Genomic DNA, 21,065 nt, shown 5'->3' on the forward strand with positions numbered 1-21,065 from the left:
TGGTGGTGTAGTAGAGGCCATTACCTAGAGACCAGACATCGTTTGGTGCCCCCATTGAGGATCAAAAGACTCTTGTTAATGGTTTTGGTCAACAGGTTGGTGTTCACAGGCTGATCAACTCAAGACCTATGGTTGGATTTGGCTATGATGTGTTTAGAGGTGAAAAGAGTGAGGATGTCACTTTGTTCCTAATAAGGAGGGTTAAGTTGGAGGATTCGAGCAAAAACATGGATAATGATGCCTTCAAGATGAGGATGGTAGATCTGTTATTGGAGGATGAAGCCAGAGAGTGGTTTGAATATGATGCCACAAAGGCAGAGAAAGGAAGCTGGGACAAGCTAAAGGAAGCCTTGATAAGAAGATATGGGAAGGTGGACACTCCAGAGGACCTATAGATAAAGCTGACTACGTTGAGCCAAGGAGAGTATGAGGAAGTGGTAGAATTTGTGGACAATTTTGAAGTTTCTTGGAGAAAGTTACATACACCTTGGAGGGGGGTCAGGCTCCTCTTGATTTTTTGAAGAAGGACAAGTTTGTTGGAGGGCTAATTGAAAGATCAAGGGGAAGGTGGAGATGAAATACCCTTTAACTTTTATTGGAGTAGTACACGTTGTTGTATACCAAGAAAGGAAGATGAAAAGGAGAGCAAGGTTATGTATGTCACCCGCTAGGACAGGAAGAGTGGCAGCATTTGAATTTTTGGATGTATGTCATGTCAGAAGTAGTGTGCAGGGAGTGGATCCCTGTGTGAGTGTTGTATTGGGGGATGCAGAGGTGGTGGGATAACATATTTCTGTAGAGATGGAGAGTGCATGTTATATGCCCATGAACCCAAGTGTGGAAATAGTCAGTGATGTTAGAGTTCTGATGGAATGCCGAATGGTAGATGAGTGAACTGTGGAAGAACAGATGATCCTAAGTGTATTGGAGAAATCACAAGAGTTGGGGATGGATTCATTGAAAGATGCCAATTTAGGGTCTGCAGACTCGTTTTGCGATGAGGTAGAATGCGAGGAGAGTTTGACAGAATTTCCCTTTTATGATGAAACACATGATGATGGAGCTCGCATGAACTAGAAGGCAAAATGATGAAAGTGGTTTGGACAGTGCAAAGGAGGATGCGTGGTTGGATGATGCTTTGGAGAGTGTCTTTGCTTTGTTTGAAGGCCATATGGATGGAGATGATGATGACGACCAAGCCGATACCTATGTGAATGCTAGAGTATATGCGGGTGATAATGAGTTGTTGAATGCTATAGGCAGGATTTGAGATGAGGGGATTGTAGATGCAAACTGAGATATGTTGTAGGTTGGAAACTTGGGTTGTTTCTAAGATTTGAAGGATAGTGTTCACGTTGATCTTAATGGGACATTTTTTTGTTGTGATGATGAAGATGTATTGGAAGAATGGAAAGATGGCTTGGTGGGAACATATAGAGTTGAGATGTGTTCTCAGGTGAGTGGAGAGCTCAAAGCTAACAAGGATGGAGGAGATAGGAAGAAGACAGATGGCAAGAATGCTCAATCGATGCTATTGTTTGTTGAGAAGGACAGGGTTAAGGGAGTGTTGGCAAGGTGCTTTCAGTTTTTTGATCCAGGAGGATGGATCAGTACATCTAGGGGGTTTTGGAGCATGTTGTTGTTCCCATTTGCTCTGGGTGGGTCATGTGATGTTGGATCATGATTTTGTTGTAAATAGAGTCTTTTTGTGTGGTTTATAGAAGAGAAGAGTTTGGAGATCTAAGAGTGATATCAAACACTTGAAAGGGGCTGGGCTATATGTGTGGAGAAATCCAAACCAACCCAAAACATGATGCATAAATAGATGATACATATAAATGGCAATGTGTGATGGATCCATGATGCCAAAAAACGATGTGTGGTGGCTAAATGGATAAGAGCATATGCAAAAAGTGAAAATAAAAGGATATGGATGATCCCACGAGGACGGGTGGAGCACAAATAACGAGAAAAATAAAAGGCAGCAATGGGGATTAAGGAGGAGAATGGAGTTTTTTTAAAGGCATTCTCAGGATGGATCTTCGGTGAGAGATGAGAGACCACTAAGAGTGAATGCAGTTAGGTGATGCTATAGTTTTTTGGTTTGATTTTGCTGAAAAGTACAGATTGGAAACCCTACAGATGATGGACAAGAGCCTAGCACAGTGTGAGAAAGAGGTTTGAATCAGAGAAGAGAGCTAGAGACTAGATAATTGGCCATGGTGTGTTCCTAGATTCTAGAGCAATTTCTTTGTTAGAGACATGATTTTGATTTACTTCTCCGACTATGGCGGTTGAAGCTTGTGCTCTGAAGTGTGGTCCGCTGAAATCTTCTTGGGGGGATCCTTGAGTTTGTGTTTTCTTCTGAGATGATTGCGCTCAAGTCTTTGTTAGGACACTTTTGTTTAGTATATATAAAAAAATCTGAGTTGGGGTGGTATCAACTATTTTTGGATACAAAATTATTTGCTTTGTTGTTTTATGTGATGGTAGTGTGATGTGTGACTGAGTTCTTGGTGAAAGATCACGTGTGTGAGTTTGTCTGAAGACAAGGGAGTTGATTCTGGGACAGAATCATAGCCATCTATCTGTTAGATGAGCTTCAGAGTGATCAGCTAAAGGTAGAGAGACCTTGCCCTAACTTGTGTGAGCTTGAGAGAAGAGAACATGAGTCCTAGCTGACAGTTAACAAGGTCAACTATCACAACAATCAGAAGACCTTGTGGTCTGATGGGTTTATGTGGTAGCCATGAGTCATCTGGTGTTAGCCAAGTAGTTATAAGGCTGGCTCTATGCTTGGTTTGAGTTGCTGGAGGGTACATGAGCACTAGCTCACGTAGAGAAAACGATACTTGCATCAGATTAGTTAAGGTAGTCAGGGACAGTCTGTTTGGAGACAGTTGTGGATCAATTGCAGTCAGCAAAGGACTTGTAGTGTGATATCCTTGCAAGTTTAAAGGTGCTTGAGGGTTTTAGGATGTCCAATAGACAAATGTGGGGAAGTTTCTGCCAGATGAGCCTTTTGAGCCGGTTTACTCAGCAAATTCTAAAGAAAATTTTTGAGACAGAAGTCAGTCTACTTCAGTTATAGGGGAGGCAGAAGAGAGTTAACAAGGGCTCTAGAGTGGTTTTGGGTTGAATGTCTGTGGTCAGCTCTGAGAGTTGGAAGACAATCTGAGGGCTTGGAGGACAATTTTCTGCTTGGGACATAGTGGAGGACTTCGGAGCAAGAATCAAAGGCTTCTAAGTCAGCTGGGAGTGCTTTCAGTCAATTTTGTGTCACCAGCCAACTGAGGTCAAGAGAGGCTTTCTGGTGGATGGTCAAAGTTAATGGAGGTGTGAGCTAACCTAGGAGGATAGTTGGAGCTATTTTGACTGGACCTGAAAGGGAGGTTGGGAGGGAGGAGTCAACTGAAAAATTGGGGACAGTTGCCACATAGGTTGATGCCCTGAGTTGGGCTTTCAGCATCCCCCATTTTTTATCCCATTGTTTCTTCTTCTTGTGTGTCTAATGGTGGTGTAGTAGAGGCCATCACCCAAGATACCACACAACATCAGCTTTCCTCATACCACCTGGGCTAGACTTAACTTAAGAGGAACTACAAGAAGCTAGCAAGAACAATGATGAACAACTCTTTTACATTAACATTGTTCCCAAGTCTAGTCCTTGAAACTCAAGTATAATCCTGCTTCTCCAATAATTCCCCTGGTTTCAATGTGACATGCTTTCAAAGCTTTCAAACATTACAGTTAATGTTGTCATTTAGTCCCTTCATCAGTCTTGATCAGTGTTTCACAGACTGAGCAGAACCAAGGTTTGAATGAGGATTTTCAACAGAAGAAAGCTGAAGCATCTATTGGCAAAGTTTGTGCTGAAAGATGACCACACAGCAAAAGCAGCATGGTATTTTATTCATCAAAGTGACTTATAATACTTATAACTCGTTGTGTTCACATATCATTAAAGACGGGCTGGACTTATTACTTTTTGGGCATGTAAATGTGGATAGAAGGAGGCACCTAGAGTAAACTTAGTCTACAAGATTCTTGGGAAAAGAAACAAGTTGATATTTTTGGGCAAGTTCACCTATTTTGGGCAAAAAGGAAAAAACTCCTACAAATATATCTAGTCGATTCTATTAAAGCAAGGATTGGTGCTACTTTTATCATCAAGTGCTCATCTCTCATCTGGCCGACTGGATCTGTCTTCTCTCTCTCTCTCTCTCTCTCTCTCTCATAGCAGTGGATGTACAGTAGTCGGATGATGCTCCTCCCCTTGCACTAGCCGTAAAGTTCTATTGAGATAACAGCTACAGTTGGTGGCTCTTCTCTCTAGTCAGAAATAGTCGAGTTTCTTTTCTCAGTGCTGGGGCCATACAGTTCCCTCTTTTTTGCTATGTGTTGATTGTACATAGGCGAAGCAGTTGGACTGTTATCTCTATTGAGTGCTAGCCATATAGAAGTGGCCATATAGCAGCCACAAGTGTGACATCTGTCGGTGTTTTCTCAACTCTACTATTTTTCTTACTGATCAAACCTTGTTAGAGGAAGATTTGGGGTAGTTTTGGATGAGTTTGAGACAGTTTTTGAGAGCTCTTATGAGGCTCTATTTTGGGGCTATTTTGGCCTGATAATTTTGGCTCTATATCGGGCTGTTTTGTGGATTGATTATGAGCTGATTCATGGGATGATTTGAAATAGTTTTTCATGGATTTGTGAGGGGAAAAGGATGAAAGGACCAGATGTGCGAGAGATCAAAGCAAATCAACACATCATGAAATGGGTGAGTAAGTGTATATATGATGGTGAGTAAAAACATGTACAAGAGGCCCTCTGATGTGAGGAGACACTCAGTAGAACACTGGACAGTCGACTGCTGCAGGTGCATCAAGCTTTATGAGATCTTGTCCAGTTGGCTGGTCGGCCAGTTCTCCTTTTGTCCAAGGGCCTATAAATAGGCATAGTGCTCATTGAGTTGTTCATTCACTCCACTAGGGAGTGGGTCCTTTTGTGTAGGACTATTTTGGGTGTTTACACCTTTTCAAGAAGGCAGCACATGGCTGTAGATTGAGAGTACCTTTTTGTACCATATGAATATACTGAATTTCTAGCTATCTCTCTCTCTCTACTCTCCCTTCTGTCTGCGTTTTTGCATTAGCATGTTCTAAGTGGTGTTTAGGGTTGAAAGAAGACTCTCAGAGCTTCCGCATGTAAGAAGAGAGGGCTGCCCTCCCAAGAGGTGCATGCTCTGGTGATGAGAGTGCTGCAATACATTGAAGCACAGGGGAAGACCACCTCTATAGCCCCATCCCAACGCTCGACCATGTAGATCTCTCCCAGCAAAAACATAGGTAATCACACCCTTGTCCAAACCCACAAGTATTAGACAGCTCATCCACAAAAAAACACACCATGAAGTCTCCAAACCAGTTCATAGATGATAGACCACAAAAGGAAGACAATGGAGATTGATACAGCCCCAGATTTTCATTGGACTTGGATGGACATTTTACAAGAAGAGAGCATTTTGTACTTAACATCTGTACTTAACATCCCATATGTTCGTACGTCCATCTACAGCCACCACACAACACACGCAGCAAGGCCAGCTTTTGATCTGTCTGGCAAGCTCATGACTCTTTTACCAAAGAAACTTTGATGATGTCAATAAACCCAGGCTTCAAAGAAGCACCCCCAACAAGAAAGCCATCGACATCAAGCTTGGCATCAAGTTCCACACAATTTCCACCACTCACCAAGCCATCGACATCAAGCTTAGCAGCAAGTTCCACACAATTTCCACCACTCACCAAGCTTCCATAAATAATCCTTATAGAGTAAACCACCTTGGGGAAATCGAGCCCAAACAGAAACTAGGCAGCCGCGCGCGAAGGCCTCCATGCCTCTCTCTCTCTCTCTCTCTCTCTCTCTCTCTCTGCTCGCCTTCTCTGCCCCCCCTCCCCCCATGTCATCTCTCTCTCTCTCTCTCTCTCTGCTCGCCTTCTCTTCCCTGCCCCCCTCCCCCCATGCCATCTCACGCCTTCTCTCTCTCTCTCTGCTCGCCTTCTCTGCCCCCCTCCCCCCACGCCTTCTCTCTCTCTCTCTCTCTCTCTTTATCCCTGCCCTTTCTTCTCTTTTTTTTCCTGCTGTTCTGCTCCCCTCTTCGTTTTCACCCCTTCCTTTCTTCTTTTTTTTCCACTTCAGTCACCCCTCTTTCTTCTTCTTTTTTGCTGCTTCTTTTTTAGGCGTTGTGTGGAAGTTTGCAGGCTAAGCTTCAAGAAAGAATGGAGGACTCGAATGTTGCCGAAGTATGCATCCCTCCTGTAGGGATTCTTTCAGGGGATCCTCATGAGATGCCCCATCCCCCCCTCGCTGCTTCGACGATTGGCATTCGACTCTCTTCTAACTCATTCGTGCTATTCATGAATCGGTAAGAAGTATCGAACCTTGTGCATTGGTTTGCAAGATTGTCGGGAATATTTCTTCAAGCAGACAGGTGCAAGATGGGATACAAGGTGCTCTTTTATCTTTAGTTGAGATCATGAATGTTTTCCCATTGGGGAAAGGTTGTTTCCGAGTGTACTCCATCTCAAGCCAACGAGGTCTTAGCAGCACGGAGCCCTGTGGACCTAGGTTTAGGCATTGGTTTTTTTGCAAGATGGACACAAGGTATGGATCTTTCAGGGTTGGATGGAGGTTTGAAAGTTACAGCTAGATTTCTGGCTCTTTTACCAGAATTTGTGCCTCACCTGAGAGAGATTGGTAAATGTATTGGGTATGTGGTCCGTGAGGCTTTGATTCCGGATGAAGAAAACCACACGCCTTGCCTAAAGATGGTTCTTCCTCCATCATTGGCCAAAGACCCTCCTCAGTTTATTTCCCTTCCTACGATTCATGGGGGAGAAATTCTTGAGAGGGTCTTTTTCATTGGTCTTCCAGGCCATTCATTTGTGGGAGAAAAGGCCATTTTGCTGCCGAATGTACTAGATGGAGGGTTCTCCCTCAACAGCGTCAAGAAATTACGGAACAGAAACAGACTGAAGTGGCTGAGGGACAACCGGATATGGTTTTGCACGCAGAGGATGTTTCAACCGGGAAAGGAAAACATAGATCACAAGCCGAGAGAGCTAGCAGGAGAGCAGCTAAAAAGAAGAGGAGGAAATTTGCTCGCATCTCAGAGGGCTTGCGAGTGCAGATGGTCTACAGGCGGCAGGATTCCTCCACTTGTGGAGGCTTCTACTTTAACTCACCCGCTTCCTCGTGCTACTCCAGAGCCAACACCACAACAAGCTTCTAGTAGCTCTTTGGGGGAAGAGAACTCTACTTATGAGTCTCTCTTTCCTACACTTGCTGAATCTTGTAAAAATCCACCTTTAAAGGAGCCTAGAAGATCTTCAAGGCATAAAGGTAAAGTTTGATATTTTTGTAAATAACCTCTGAAGAGCTTCGAGCCCGGGGTTATGTGTGTTTTGTTAGCCCTTCGATGTAACACTTTGATTTTTCTTACCTTGAGGTATCCTTGAGGTGTTCTTTTAGCTCTTAAATGTAAAGCAATGATGTATCTTACCTTGAGGTCTGTGCCCTTGAGGTGTTTCTTTAATAGAAAATGATCTTCTTTTGTGGAAAAAAAAAAGTAAACCACCTTGGGGCTCACGTGAGCCGCAAGCCACTTCCGGAGATCAGCATGAAATTCTTCTTGGATAGGGCCTATAGCCCAAACAGGCTCATATGCAAGAACAACATTACTTCAGTCATCCATTTTTCCTGCAATAGCTTTTGCTTGCTCAGAAACGACAGTCCAAGTTTCTCTAGATTGATGTTGCTCAAGAAACGACAGTCCAAGTTTCTCTAGATTGACGTTGCTCAAGTGTTTCACCAATAGAGGAAATGACGTTCAGTCCTTGGCTGAGTGCATAAGCCAGCTTATCGGCAAGAAACTCATTACACTCTTTCAGCAACAGCCGCCTCTCTGAGTGTTCCAAGTATGACCCGAGGAATGACTAAATTCACTAACATCTCAGCACTGATTTCCCCTCTTCCATAGTTCCATTATTTCTAGTTGCCTCCCACGAAGAACTTGCGAGCCATGGAAACTCCATTCTCTTCTTCTTCTTCGACAGAATGAGAGGGCACACCCCCTATGCCTGAGTTGAACTCGCCTTCACAAGCCCTCCCGGCTCCTCAATTGCAGCCCACCACACTACCAAAAAACAAGCCTCCCAAAGCTTTGGTGAACCATTACCTGGACTAAAGGTCTCCTGAGAGAGCCAAAAAAATACACCCAACATGCCTCTTGTCTTCTTTCCTTTACTCACCAACTTTTGGTAGCCGCCTACCGTGCAGAGTTCCGACCAGGTATCCTGAGAGAGCCCAAAAAAACACACCCAACATGCCTCTTGTCCTTCTTTCCTTTACTCACCAACTTTTGGTAGCCGCCTACCGTGCAGAGTTCCAACCGCCTTCCCAGCCACACCCCTCATGCAATAGAAAGTCTAAGGTTGCTACCTCAAGCTTCTCCAGTTTTGATCTATTCTAGCAAAAAACTCAATTGCCTTGGTCCCCAATAGGAGGTGTTCACATAGGTTGTTCCATCTATGCATCGTACAAGCTCATCATCCTACCATGCCATGCTTTATTGCCATCCAAGACGATCACATAGTCCACACTACTCTGAGGCCTTCTAATTGATCGAAAAAGGCCTATCATAGTTTTCCTACCCCCTTTTGGTTAGAGCATTCATGCTTAACCAAAAGCATCTGGCAAAACTTTATTCAATCTAACAAGTACCTATCTCCTATCTATGTATTCATACCATCTAGTCTCAACATGTTCCACCTGGATCAACTAGCATCACTACAAGGGATCCGGCTCATACCCACGCTCCTAGCCGCTAAAAATGACTTGTGAAAAAAAGTAGCGGGCCCGTGTATTAGCGCGTATATCCTCGCGGCCAGAGACATGCGTGTAAAAGCGCGTGTACAGGAATCGTCAGACGCGCTGATACACGGGTGTATACACGCGTTCTGTCAGCCAGCTAACGCATAGACACGCTGATACGAGGGTGTATACACGTGTTTTATCATTTTAGCTGCGCTTATATACGCGTACTTCACAAATTTGACGCGTCGATATACGCGTATTTCATCGTTTTGACGCGTTTATACACGCGACTATTTGCAGAGTTGACGCGTCTATACACGCGAATAGAGAGAAAAAAAAATCCAGAGAGTGCTATTTGGTACCTGAATGCTGTTCCAGCATTCCAGCACCCAATAACACTCTCTGGATTTTTTTTTTTGGGTGCATTGGACCATCCACGAGGAAGATTTAAAACAAGAACGACATGAATGCATACATTGTCAATACACGATTCAAGACAGACATGAATGCAATACTATCGATTCACGATTCAATATTACTATCAAAATTTTATGTGTACACATATATACAAGGGAGTCCATATGTCGAAGTAGCCCATGGCTTCAGTTACAAAAATATATATACAACCACATCCTCAATATGGAATGTGATACTATAAGTCTGAGTACTACTCAGACCCAGATGATGACTCGGTGCTCTCTCCATGATCAGATGAGCTCACATCGGTCGGAATGTCCGATGAGTAGTGCTCACGTCCACCCTCTGCAGTGGCGGCGGGTGGATCATCAGCAGCTTGTGCCTGTTCAAGTAATATGTAGTATATAAGTATATAAATATGTAATTCAATAAACCAAAATCATTCGTTTAGAGTTTTCAAGTACCTGTCAACCGTATGGTCTCATGGCCATCTCAAACTGCACGTCCGTAATATGACCCTCGGCTCTAAAGAGGGCCCACGTGTCACGGCTCTAAAGAGGGCCCACGTGTCACGTCTGCTATGCCGGCGAGCATACCCAGTATCGTGGGCTGTGGGCTTCCTCCCCGTAACGCGTCGCTGTATCATAATCAACACAATTTGTAAGATTAAAACAATCATAGAATCAATGAATTAAGTAAACAATCAAATAAAGTGGTAAGATACTTACGAACTCTGCCTCCCATGACTCGACGCCGCTAGATCCGAAATGCGAAGATCCAATAGCCTCCATCTAGATCCGTCGTGCCTCCACATGCTGCTTGCTCTTCACGTCACCCTCTGCTCGTTTCTTTGCCTCCTTCCACTCGTGTTTGTGCGCAGTGGGGCAGGTTTCTCGGCAGGATAGCCACCCGCAGCTACATTTAGCCCATCATTGTACGCGAGTTTCTTAAGGTGAGATCTTTTATTACTTAAGATCTCCCTTATTCGCGTCCTTCCCCATACATCCGAGAATGTCGCATGTGGGGGATTGGGGTACCGACTATGTACAGCCTCTATCACCTCCCCAACTAATCGGCTATTTTGATCTTTAAATCTAATAAAACAATTTCTATACAAGTTTGATATTACCCCACGCATGTACTCCATTACCTCTTTCCCCCTCGCATCCATCACTATCTCGTCTCTATCCGTCACATCATAGCAGATCACTCCCTCCACCTCTCTCATCTCCTCCTCATCCTCACTGTCTTCTCTAACTCTTCTCCCTCTCTCCTCTCTCACCACGTGACCTACTACCTCCCCCACCAAAGCACCCGCTGCATCCTCCACTCCCACTCTTCCTACTGATGCGGGTGGAGTCACGACTGGGGGATTGTCTATGTGACGGTGGCTCTGAGCCCTGACGTGACGGTGGCTCTGAGCCCTGATGTGATGGTGGCTCTGAGCCGCCCTGACGTGACGGTGCTTGGGAGGGTGTGTGTAAGTGTGTCTGGGACGAGGTATGTCTCCTCGATGGGCGTGGAAGAGGAGAAGCTGCATGCTGTCTCATCGGACTCGCAGGCATAGATGGCAGTGGAGTGCCCTGGATACTCGCGAGTGGGGTATAGATACCAGGCATGGAAGGAGGGGGATGGGCATACATGTACTCTGTAAGCTCAACTCGACCAGGATGGCACCCAAAATGATTTAGCATCTCCATCAGCCAAATGCTATATGCAAATGGATCGGATGAAGAACGTGGAATATCCATAAAAAATCTGCAAAAATAAAAGTATATACATGATTGCATCAAAGCACAAATGCAAGCTAGCACATATGATTTTTCACCATCAAACTGACATCACTATCTAGAGAATTCACATCTTCAACAACACTCAGAACTATAGAGTTATCCTCCTACAACTCTTTAAAAACTACATCACTATCACCACAACATCCATCTTGTGTGGTTATCTTCAAAGGTTACACACACATTATTGCATGCATGACTATCACCATCCTCATCTACATCATGGGCTGTCTCTTGACTCACATTGAGAGATAAGTCATCATGATAGCATACTAGCTTGTATTCATCACATAAGCCATAGTTCACCTCCACATTAGTACCAAGTGAATTAGCACAAACACAAATACCATCATCCAAGCCACCTATGAGCTCTAAGACCATAGTATGGGTGAAACACAGTCGCATGTATACACCCGTCCAAAAACGCGTGTATACACCCGTCCAAAAACGCATGTATACACTCGTCCAAAAACGCATGTATATACGCGTGAACGCCTGTGTAGACATGATACACGCAGACATACACGCGTTCTTACAAGCGGCTTGTGAAAATTTTTTTTTGAAAGCGACCGACCGACCTCCAACAAATCGTCCTTATAAAAAGCCCACTGTCGCCCCCTGTCACAATCGTTCACCAGATGCACCAGATGGCAACCAGAGAAGGAGAAGGACGGAGACAAACGCATAAAGGAAAGAGAATAGCATAAACAAATGGAAGGAAAGAGATAGGACAAAGGACAAACTGACTCACCTCTGAAAAAGTGAGTCTTCTTTCTGGCTGGTTTCCTTCACCCGTGTGTGCTCCTTGTTTGCTCCTTGCACTTAGATTTAGTGCTCTGTTGGAAGAGGCGGCGACGAAGGAGAGCAAATCTTGAGTTTGAAAATGTTTATTTGGAGAAGGTGGGTTATTTTTAGGTGTGGACAGGTCGTCGCGTGTAAAAACACGTGTATTTCTGCGTTTAAAATATATCAACCGTGTTTATACACGCGATTTCTAGCATGTAGCCGTGTTTATACACGTGATTTTTAAAATTTAGCCATGTTTATACACACAATTTTCAGGAAATAGCCGCATGGATACACGCGTTTTTTAGGATGTAGCTGCGTTGATACATGCGATTTTGAGGATATAGCCACGTTTATACATGCGAATTTTATAGTTTAATTGAAAACTGATTATGATTTTGTGTTTACTCTTCTGTACATAGGATGTCATCAACCTCCTCAAGCAGTTCTGGTGAGGATGAGACAATGCGTCATCGTAATCGCGATGTGTGGTTGTTGGGACAAAGGATCAAGTGTATGTGTAATCGATGTCAAGGATGCATTGTACGAGCGTATCGAATTACCGAGAATCACATCTCCATGTATGGAGAATGAAATCAAACAGGTTTAGAGGTAAGTAGATGTAAATTGATAGTATTCAAATGACTCATGGTATCCAAATTAAATTAATGAAGTTGTAATATATATACTCTAATTGAAGCAGGACGCAGTACCACACCCTAACATGGTGCCCTACGCGTGGCGAGAGCACGCAAAGCGTCGAAGAGATGATGATGCTGGAGCTTCGGGGTCTATTGTCAGAGATGAGTGGGAAAGGGATGACAATAGCCCTGCATCCCACGAAGTTGTGGAAGAGGAAGTGTTTGATGATATAGTGTGGTATCTTTTTAGGGATGTTCCCAAAGGTATGGACGACGATGATATGGAACAAGAGCATCTTTACAAGGTTTCATCGACATCGGTTTTTGAAGGGTGCACATTCTCTATTTTACGTGCTTCACTTGAACTACTCAATATACAAACAGTTTATGGATGGAGCAATGCAAGTCTTGACGCATTATTGAAGTAAGCATTCTAACTTGTAAATTTGAATTAGTGGTTTAGGGTTTAGGGTTTAGGACTAATTGATGATATTTGATGCAGGCTATTATCAAACATGCTTCCAAAGGGAAATAGACTACCCACCTCAAGAGACATAGCGAGGTGCTATGTGACATCTCTTGGAGGATTGGATTATGATCGCATACATGCATGCATCAATGATTGCATTCTCTTTCGTGGGATGCATAAGGAGGCTCGACATTATCCCACTTGTGGTGAAGCAAGGTATAGAACAGAGATGTGAAGAGTTTTGATGTACCTCGTAAAGTCTTGCGACACTTTCCCATAATTCCTCGCATCAAACACATGTTCAAGTGCAAATCCATAGCAGAGCTCACGTCATGGCATTCCTCACATCGATCGGATGATGGCATGTGGAGAATTCTCGCAGACACTCCTGCTTGGAAGCATATTGAAGATGAGTGGCCCAGCTTTAAAACAGAGCCCAGAAACTTGAGACTTGGCCTAGGTATGGATGGAGTGAATCCATTTGGTTTCAAAAGCACCGCATACAGCGTGTGGCCAGTTGTGTTGGTGAATTACAACCTTCCACCATCAATGGCGATCAAGAAGGGACATCTTATGTTATCCCTTCTAATTCCAGGGAAACATAAAGTCAAGCATATGGATGTTTATCTCGAACCGTTGATTGATGAGTTGGAGGAACTATGGAGAGGTGTTGCAGTGGTGGACATAAGAAAGCCTCCCTCCTCTCGACACTTCGACTTAAAAGTAGTGTTAATGTGGACAATGCATGACTTTCCAGGATACAGCGATTGTTCTGGTAAGAATTCTAATTACCTCCCTACTCTAATACTATTGGCTATATTAATTATAATTATTGACTTTATTATTCTAACTTATATTTATATTTTAATAGGTTTGAAAACATCGGGTAAACATGCATGTCCTGTTTGTGGCCCTTCGTTAGTACATGAGTATGCTGACGGTTTGTGTAAGACCATATTCGATAATCATCATCGATTTCTCCCGTCAGATCATCCTAAATATGTTGCTAGTAAGAGTAACATTCCTCCACAAACACTTTGTGCAAAAGATTGGAAGCATGTTTGGGAGTCTATAAATATTCTTCCTCCAGATGGCATGAACAGGTATAGTAATGTTTTTCAATCTTGTTTTTGTGTAGTCTCTAATTGGATTAAAGATTACATAGAGCAATCCCTTGTGTAGGTACTCCATTTTCTTTCGGCTACCGTATTGGACTCATCTTAAGATCAACCATCTTCTTGATCCCATGCACATCTTCAAGAATGTGGGATCTGGTATTTGGGAACATGTTATTGGTAAACGAGACAATGTTAGCGTATGGGAGGACTTGCGGGTCACAGGACGTATGCGTCAAGCTTGGCCCCAAGAGGAGGGTGGTCACGTTCGTCTTCCGCCTGCACCATGGATTATATCAAAGAAAGAGGAGAAGCAGGTAAAGCAGGCCATCACCACTTTGCGTACTCCCACTGGATGCATGAGATCATTGAAGGGAGCCTTTACAACCACTAAGAAAAGAGGCGTTGAGCAACTATATGGGTTGAAGTCCCACGATTGGCACAAGACACTCCAAGTAAGTGTTTTCCAAGTCTTGTACGTTGAAATTAAATTTTTTAATGCCATAAACCATACATACATGTGCTCTTATGTGCACAGTTCATCCTACCCTACTAGCATCGACCATTGTGCAAATAAGAGTTTGAAAAAATGTATTTATAAGATGGGCGAGCTTGTGAGGTATGTAAAACCCATGTCAGATCACCCTTCATTATACCTTGCAAAATGAACGTGCATGAGGTATAACGTACTATTCATTTATTTTTCAGATATGTTAGTTCCAAAGCAATTGATCCAGCCACGTTGGATGATGCGCGTGTTATGGCAGTGGAGGTGTTTTGTTTGGTAGAGGAGACTTTTTCGCGAACCATTCTCACAAGTCAACTATATCTCATTGTGCATTTAGTGGACAAAATTGCTTTATGTGGCACTGTGCATGCACGTTGGATGTTCTTTCTAGAGCGCTTCATGAAGACCTTAAAAGACTTTATGAGGCAAAGTGCAAGGCTCGAAGGAAGCATGGCCGAGGGTTGGTTGATACAAGAGTCTCTTGTATATATTTCAGAATTTCTTGGTCAGGTGGACAGCTCTTTGCCACGACTATGGAGCAATGAAGAGGACTTGAGGATGACCTCTATTGTGCCTCAAGGAAAAGGACAGAGTAAAGTAATTGAAAGAACATTGATTGATGATCTCAATTTCACTTGTATCCTTAATAGTGATGTGATGAGTAGATGGGTTACAAGATATGAGGATGCAAAGACAAAAAGGCAAGCAGAAAGAGCTCTCTTTCGGAGGCAACATGGCTCTCGTAAGGCATACCCTAAGCATCTAGCAACACTTCCGAATGATATCCATGTTGATTGGTAGCATGAGGAAATGGAGAGAGCAGAGAGCGACGAGGGGCTGCATATCACGGCGAAAGAATGGGAGTATGCACGAGGATGCATGTTAAAGGTACATAGAACTAATGTTTTGCAGTAGTTGTAAGTGATTTGCTTTTAATGTTTATTCACATTGCTTACACAAATATTGCTTCTATTTTGGTCCAGTGCACTATGTTCAATGCTATATGGTGTGAAGGCAAGCATTTTTGAACACAAAGAATTGATAAAAAGAGGAATACACAAGATTGCGGTGTCATTAGTAGCTTTGAGAGAGCTAATGGAAAAATGGATGATTATTGTGGCACAATCCAAGACATATTTAGGCTTGACTTTCGTCGCTTCTTTGTGTATGTTTTGGATGTCAAATGGCAAATGAACGTGGTGGAAAAAGGGCCTAATGCAACGATAAAACACCATGCAAGTGGCTATGTAACTATTGACTCTACAAAGTTTTGGCAAACAAAGAAAGATAGGCTCGTATTGCCACAACAATGTGAGCAGGTATGCATTTTTTTACTAATGTGTTTCATGTACATATATATCTAAGCTTGCGTACCCCTTGACTTTTGATATGCTAATTAATTACTGCAGTATGTGTATTTGAGTAGGTTATCTATCTGCCAATGGTGCATGACATTAAATGGTGGTACGTCATCCCTATTACACCACGTTCCAAAGTGATGTATAATACATTCACTGATATGGAGCATATGGAGGATGTAACAAGCCGCAATGAAGATGATGTCGAACATGCCAATGAAGATGTTGTGATCGATGATTAAGAAATAAGAGATGATCATGATAATGAGGATGAGCGTGCCATTTCTCATGATCATGAGAATGACCCTACCATTGAGGATGATGGTGATGTTGATGAGGATGATCAGGACATCGATACCATTATCAATGGACAAAATATCGATAGTGGAATAAATTTAATCGTAGCCTTATAAATTGATCAAATGGATATTAATGTTGATCATTTGGCAAGAATGGATCTTATTGAAGATGAGATCGAACCCTAACCAATCCATCACTGTATCATTCTAAATTGATGACATTTCTATTATATATGTTGTCTTTTAATTATCTCATGATTTATTTTTGAATATATTTCATTGTTGTAAATGCATGTAGTGGGATTGTGTAATGATATATACTGTAATGTACTATGAGATGGTTTAAAGAAAATAGTTTTTAATTTTGTAAAGGAATTATTTTTTTTAATAAAGCGTGTATTGATGCATGTATTAATGCGTGTATTGATGCGTGTATAATTGCGTGTATATACACACGCTTATATATGCATTTCTGAAACCAGTATACACGCGAATTTAGATGCCAAAATACACGCGCTGGTAAACGTATTTTTTAAAGTTAAATACACGCGAATTTAGATGCCAATATACACGCGCCCGATACTATTCAAATACATGCGCGACCATACACGCGCCCGTAACTTATCGCGTGTATGGCAGCAATGTCTTGTAGTGCATAAGCACATCCTCCTCCCATGATTTGTGATCATGAAGTTCATGTCCACCAAGATCAAACACTTTGATGTCCCTTACAATGTACACCTGCACATCTATTTTGCCTCTATCAAATGGCCACCTTCTCCCAACATGCATTATGGCTAAGTTGCCACCATCAAACACATCATGTACATATCTCTTGCTATGCCACATATCTAGGACCCCATCATAAGCTTTTGTTGCATTCAAATCCACACATGGACTGTATCTCCTCCACCATGGCTATCATGCCCAACCAACACAAGCTTTTGTTGCATTCAAATCCACACATGGACTATATCTCCTCACCATGGCTATCATGCCCAACCATCATATGATGTGGAGAAACATGGCCATTCCAAAAATTTGAACAGTGCATCCAATCATGAAAGAATGAAGCGTAAAGTCTCCAATGATTGGAATCTCTTTTACATCTCAGCATTTGCAATCGTGATTTGTCTCTTTCCTTGCATAGCTGCATCCATCTCTATTATAGGCTCATCAAAGCCCCAATCATAGGCATCCTCATGCTCTTCTATATCTCCAGCCACCTCTTGTTTACTCACATCCAAGACCTTCTCTTGACAAGTAGAAAGCTCATTCTTATCGAGTAGTGGTCTTCCTCAACTTCACATACCATCTGCATGAGCACAGACAAAGCATCCTCCTCATGCTCCTAACCATCATCATGATGTCTTTTTGCGACCTGCAAATTCATCTTGGGGAACTCCATCATACCAAGAACCTCTTAATTCTCTTCAACTTGCATGACATCCTCAATAGAATTCATCATAATGCACTCATGTCTACCAAAGCATGACAAAAGACACGTTCTCCGACTCAACATCAAATTCTCCTGTCCTTCCATTTTGCAAAGGAGGACTTGCTACTTCATCATCACAAGCATCATCACAAGAGATACCATCAGTGGACGTATCATCAAAGTCTATCACTAAAGTATTGCCATCCTCATCATCAGCAAAATACGCAATGTCATCCACCATAGCTGCATATATGTTCATGAACCTCTCATGTTCCTACATCAAATACTACAGCATACCCCTTTTACATTGGGTAGTTCTTGACACATCACTTCACTTCCAAGGTTCCTGGGTAATGTCCCAATGAACAAGAATTCATCCTCTTATGCCAACATAGCATCCTCCATCCACTCGATCTCTTCTTCCTTCATGCATTTAAATCTTCAATAGTGTAGCTGGACATCTTTCAACCTCTCCAATTACAATTTGCCTCGCATGTAGTCATTCATTTTGAACACCTGCATCGCTGAGACTCCTCATGGCTACACCACACATATGCATCCAACACCACTACAGACTGAAGCTACTCCGAGGGAAAGATCCTCAATGGGCACACAAAACAATTAAGCACCAGGAAAGACCGCCCCTATAGCCCCATTCCAACGCAACACCGTGGAGATCTATCCTAGCTAACACCCAACAACCGAGCAAAAACACAGATAATCATACCCTTTTCCAAACCCACAAGAATTACACAACTCATCCACAAAAAAACACACCCTAAAGTCTCCAAACAAGTTTATAGATGATAGACCACAATAAGAAGACAATGGAGATTGATGTAGTCCCTGATTTTTATTGGACTTGGATGGAATTTTTACAAAAAGAGCGTTTTTTGTACTTAATATCTCATATGTTCATATTCTTAAGATATCGAACTCAACTAGTGCTACGACGGACATTGATGACCGGCCTAGGTGACACCTTCCACCCTTATACCACTGGCATGGTTGGTAAGTTATGGTTGATATGTTGCCAGTGGATGACACGTTGTGTGACAGCCACTTTGGAGTACTACAGTTATGGCATAGTTATAATGCCAGCTCATATAGTCGGGTTTACACTATAGACTGACCACTTTGTATGTTGTTATGTAGGAAAGTACTCTCCCTTTATGTATGTACTCTTATCTTTTAGTTATATGGTTATAGAGAAGAGAAGAAGATAGAAGAGATTCAACCATCCATTTCTCTCTTGTGTCTTGCACTCTCTTATGTGTGTGTGAATGTTTGTTTGCAAGGAACTCAAGCTCTCCCTCTCCCACACATTCTCTTTACATACCTCCACAACCACACAACACATGCAGCGTGGCCAGCTTTTGATTTGTCTGGCAATCTCATGACTCTTTCAACATAGTAGCTTTGATGATGTCAATAAACTCGGGCTTCAAAGACGCAACCCCAATAAGAAAGCCATCGACATCAGGCTTGACAACAAGTTCCTCACAATTTCCACCACTCACCGAGCCTCCGTAAATAATCCTTAGAGAGTCAACCACCTTTGGGCTCACTTGAGCCGCAAGCTACTGCCACAGATCAGCATGCACCTCTTGAGCTTGGAGAGGGGTTGCAACCCTGCCGGTGTCTATAGCCCAAACAGGCTTATATGCAAGAACAACATTACTCCGGTCATCCATTTTTCCTGCAATAGCTTTAGCTTGCTTAGAAACGACAGTCCAAGTTTCTCCAGATTCACGTTGCTCAAGTGTTTCACCAATACAAGAAACGACTCAGTCCTTGGCTGAGTGCATAAGCCACCTTATCGGCAACAAACTCATGAGATTCTTTCAGCAAAACAACCGCCTCTCTGAGGATTCCAAGTATGGCCCACGGAATGTTTAAATTCACCAACATCTCAGCACTTATTTCCCCTCTTCCACAGTTCCATTATTTCCAGTTGCCTCCCATCTTCTTCTTTGTTATTCTTTGATAGATAGAGAGGGCACCACCCCCCTATGCCTGAGCAGCAACTCGCTTTCATAAGCTCTGCTGGCTCCTCATCTGCAGCCCACCACACTACCAAAAAACAAGCCTCCCAAAGCCATGGCGAACCATTACCGGGACTGAAGGTCCCCCGAGAGATCCCAAAAAAACATACCCAGCACGCGTCTTGCCGTTCTTTCGTTTACGCAGCAACCTTTGGTAGCCGCCCACCGTGCAGAGTTCCAACCGCCTTCCCAGCCACACCCGTCATGCAATAGAAAGTCTAAGGTTGTTACCTCAAGCTTCTCGAGTTTTTACCTATTCTAGCAAAAAAACTCAATTACCTTGGTCCCCAATAGGAGGTGTTCACGTAGGCTGTTCCATCCATGCATCATACAAGCTCATCATCCTGACATGCCATGCCTTATTACCATCCAAGATGATCACATAGTCCACATTGCGAGGCCTTCTACTTGACCGGGAAAAATCCTATCAACGTGAGGGGTGGTGAAGAGCAGAGAGGGATGCCGTCTGGAGTCGATGTAGAATGAGCAAAGAGGGCTGCCGTTGTAACTTTCGGGGTTCCCTAGGGTTTCGCAAACAACTTGACCATTAATGCTGGACAAAACATTCATCATCACTTTAGATAAAACATAAAATCCAGACAAAACATCCACAAATGCTAAAAGTGGAGCTTGCACATGTGACACCAGATAGAGGCCGAAATGGGCCGACCTTCCCCCCCCCTCTGGAGTATTTTATTACCCAAGGAGAATAATATCATGTACAAGCTTTGAGGGCCTTACTCTCCCCACAGTAGGTGTCGGCGGATTATCCATATATAAATACCATAACACAACCCAACACAAGGTAGCCATAAAATTCAACCGTCACATAGCTATAGAAATGTCGAGCCAACAATATAAACCATATACCTCCATGTGGGTACTGATTCTTCCCTAAAAAGCATGGGTTTTCATATGCAATAGAGCTGGTGTAGCAAGTACAACTCTCCATTCAACTAGTACAACAAGTACAATGGTTGTTACAATAGGTACAATAGCTGGTATAATAGGTACAATGGTTGGTACATCAAGTACAAGGGTAAGTATAGTAGGTACAATGGCTTGTACAATTGGTACAATGGATGGTACAATTGGTATAGTGGTTGGTAAGTACAAGGGCTAGTACAACAAGTACAGTGGTGCAACTCGTACAATGGGTGGTACAATAGGTACAACAAGTACAAGGACCAGTATAATAAGAACAATGGCTATTACAACTGGTACAATGGGTTGGTATAGCAAGTACAACAAGTACAAGGGTTGGTACAACAAGTACAGTGGCTAAAAATCATAATAAAATGATTAAATACCCTTGCCTT

General features: G+C 42.9%; 2 pseudogenes; both read right to left on the reverse strand.

Annotated features, from left to right (window-relative positions):
- Positions 1-5,630: 5,630 nt before the first annotated feature.
- LOC147621205 (triosephosphate isomerase, cytosolic-like) lies at positions 5,631-17,942 on the reverse strand (annotated as a pseudogene).
- Positions 17,943-19,095: 1,153 nt separating this feature from the next.
- On the reverse strand, positions 19,096-19,952 carry LOC147621206 (triosephosphate isomerase, cytosolic pseudogene; annotated as a pseudogene).
- Positions 19,953-21,065: the final 1,113 nt, after the last annotated feature.

Source organism: Cibotium barometz, chromosome 30, assembly GCF_041138505.1.
Source record: "Cibotium barometz isolate CiBa-2024 chromosome 30, ASM4113850v1, whole genome shotgun sequence".
In the NCBI taxonomy this organism is placed as follows: domain Eukaryota; kingdom Viridiplantae; phylum Streptophyta; class Polypodiopsida; order Cyatheales; family Cibotiaceae; genus Cibotium; species Cibotium barometz.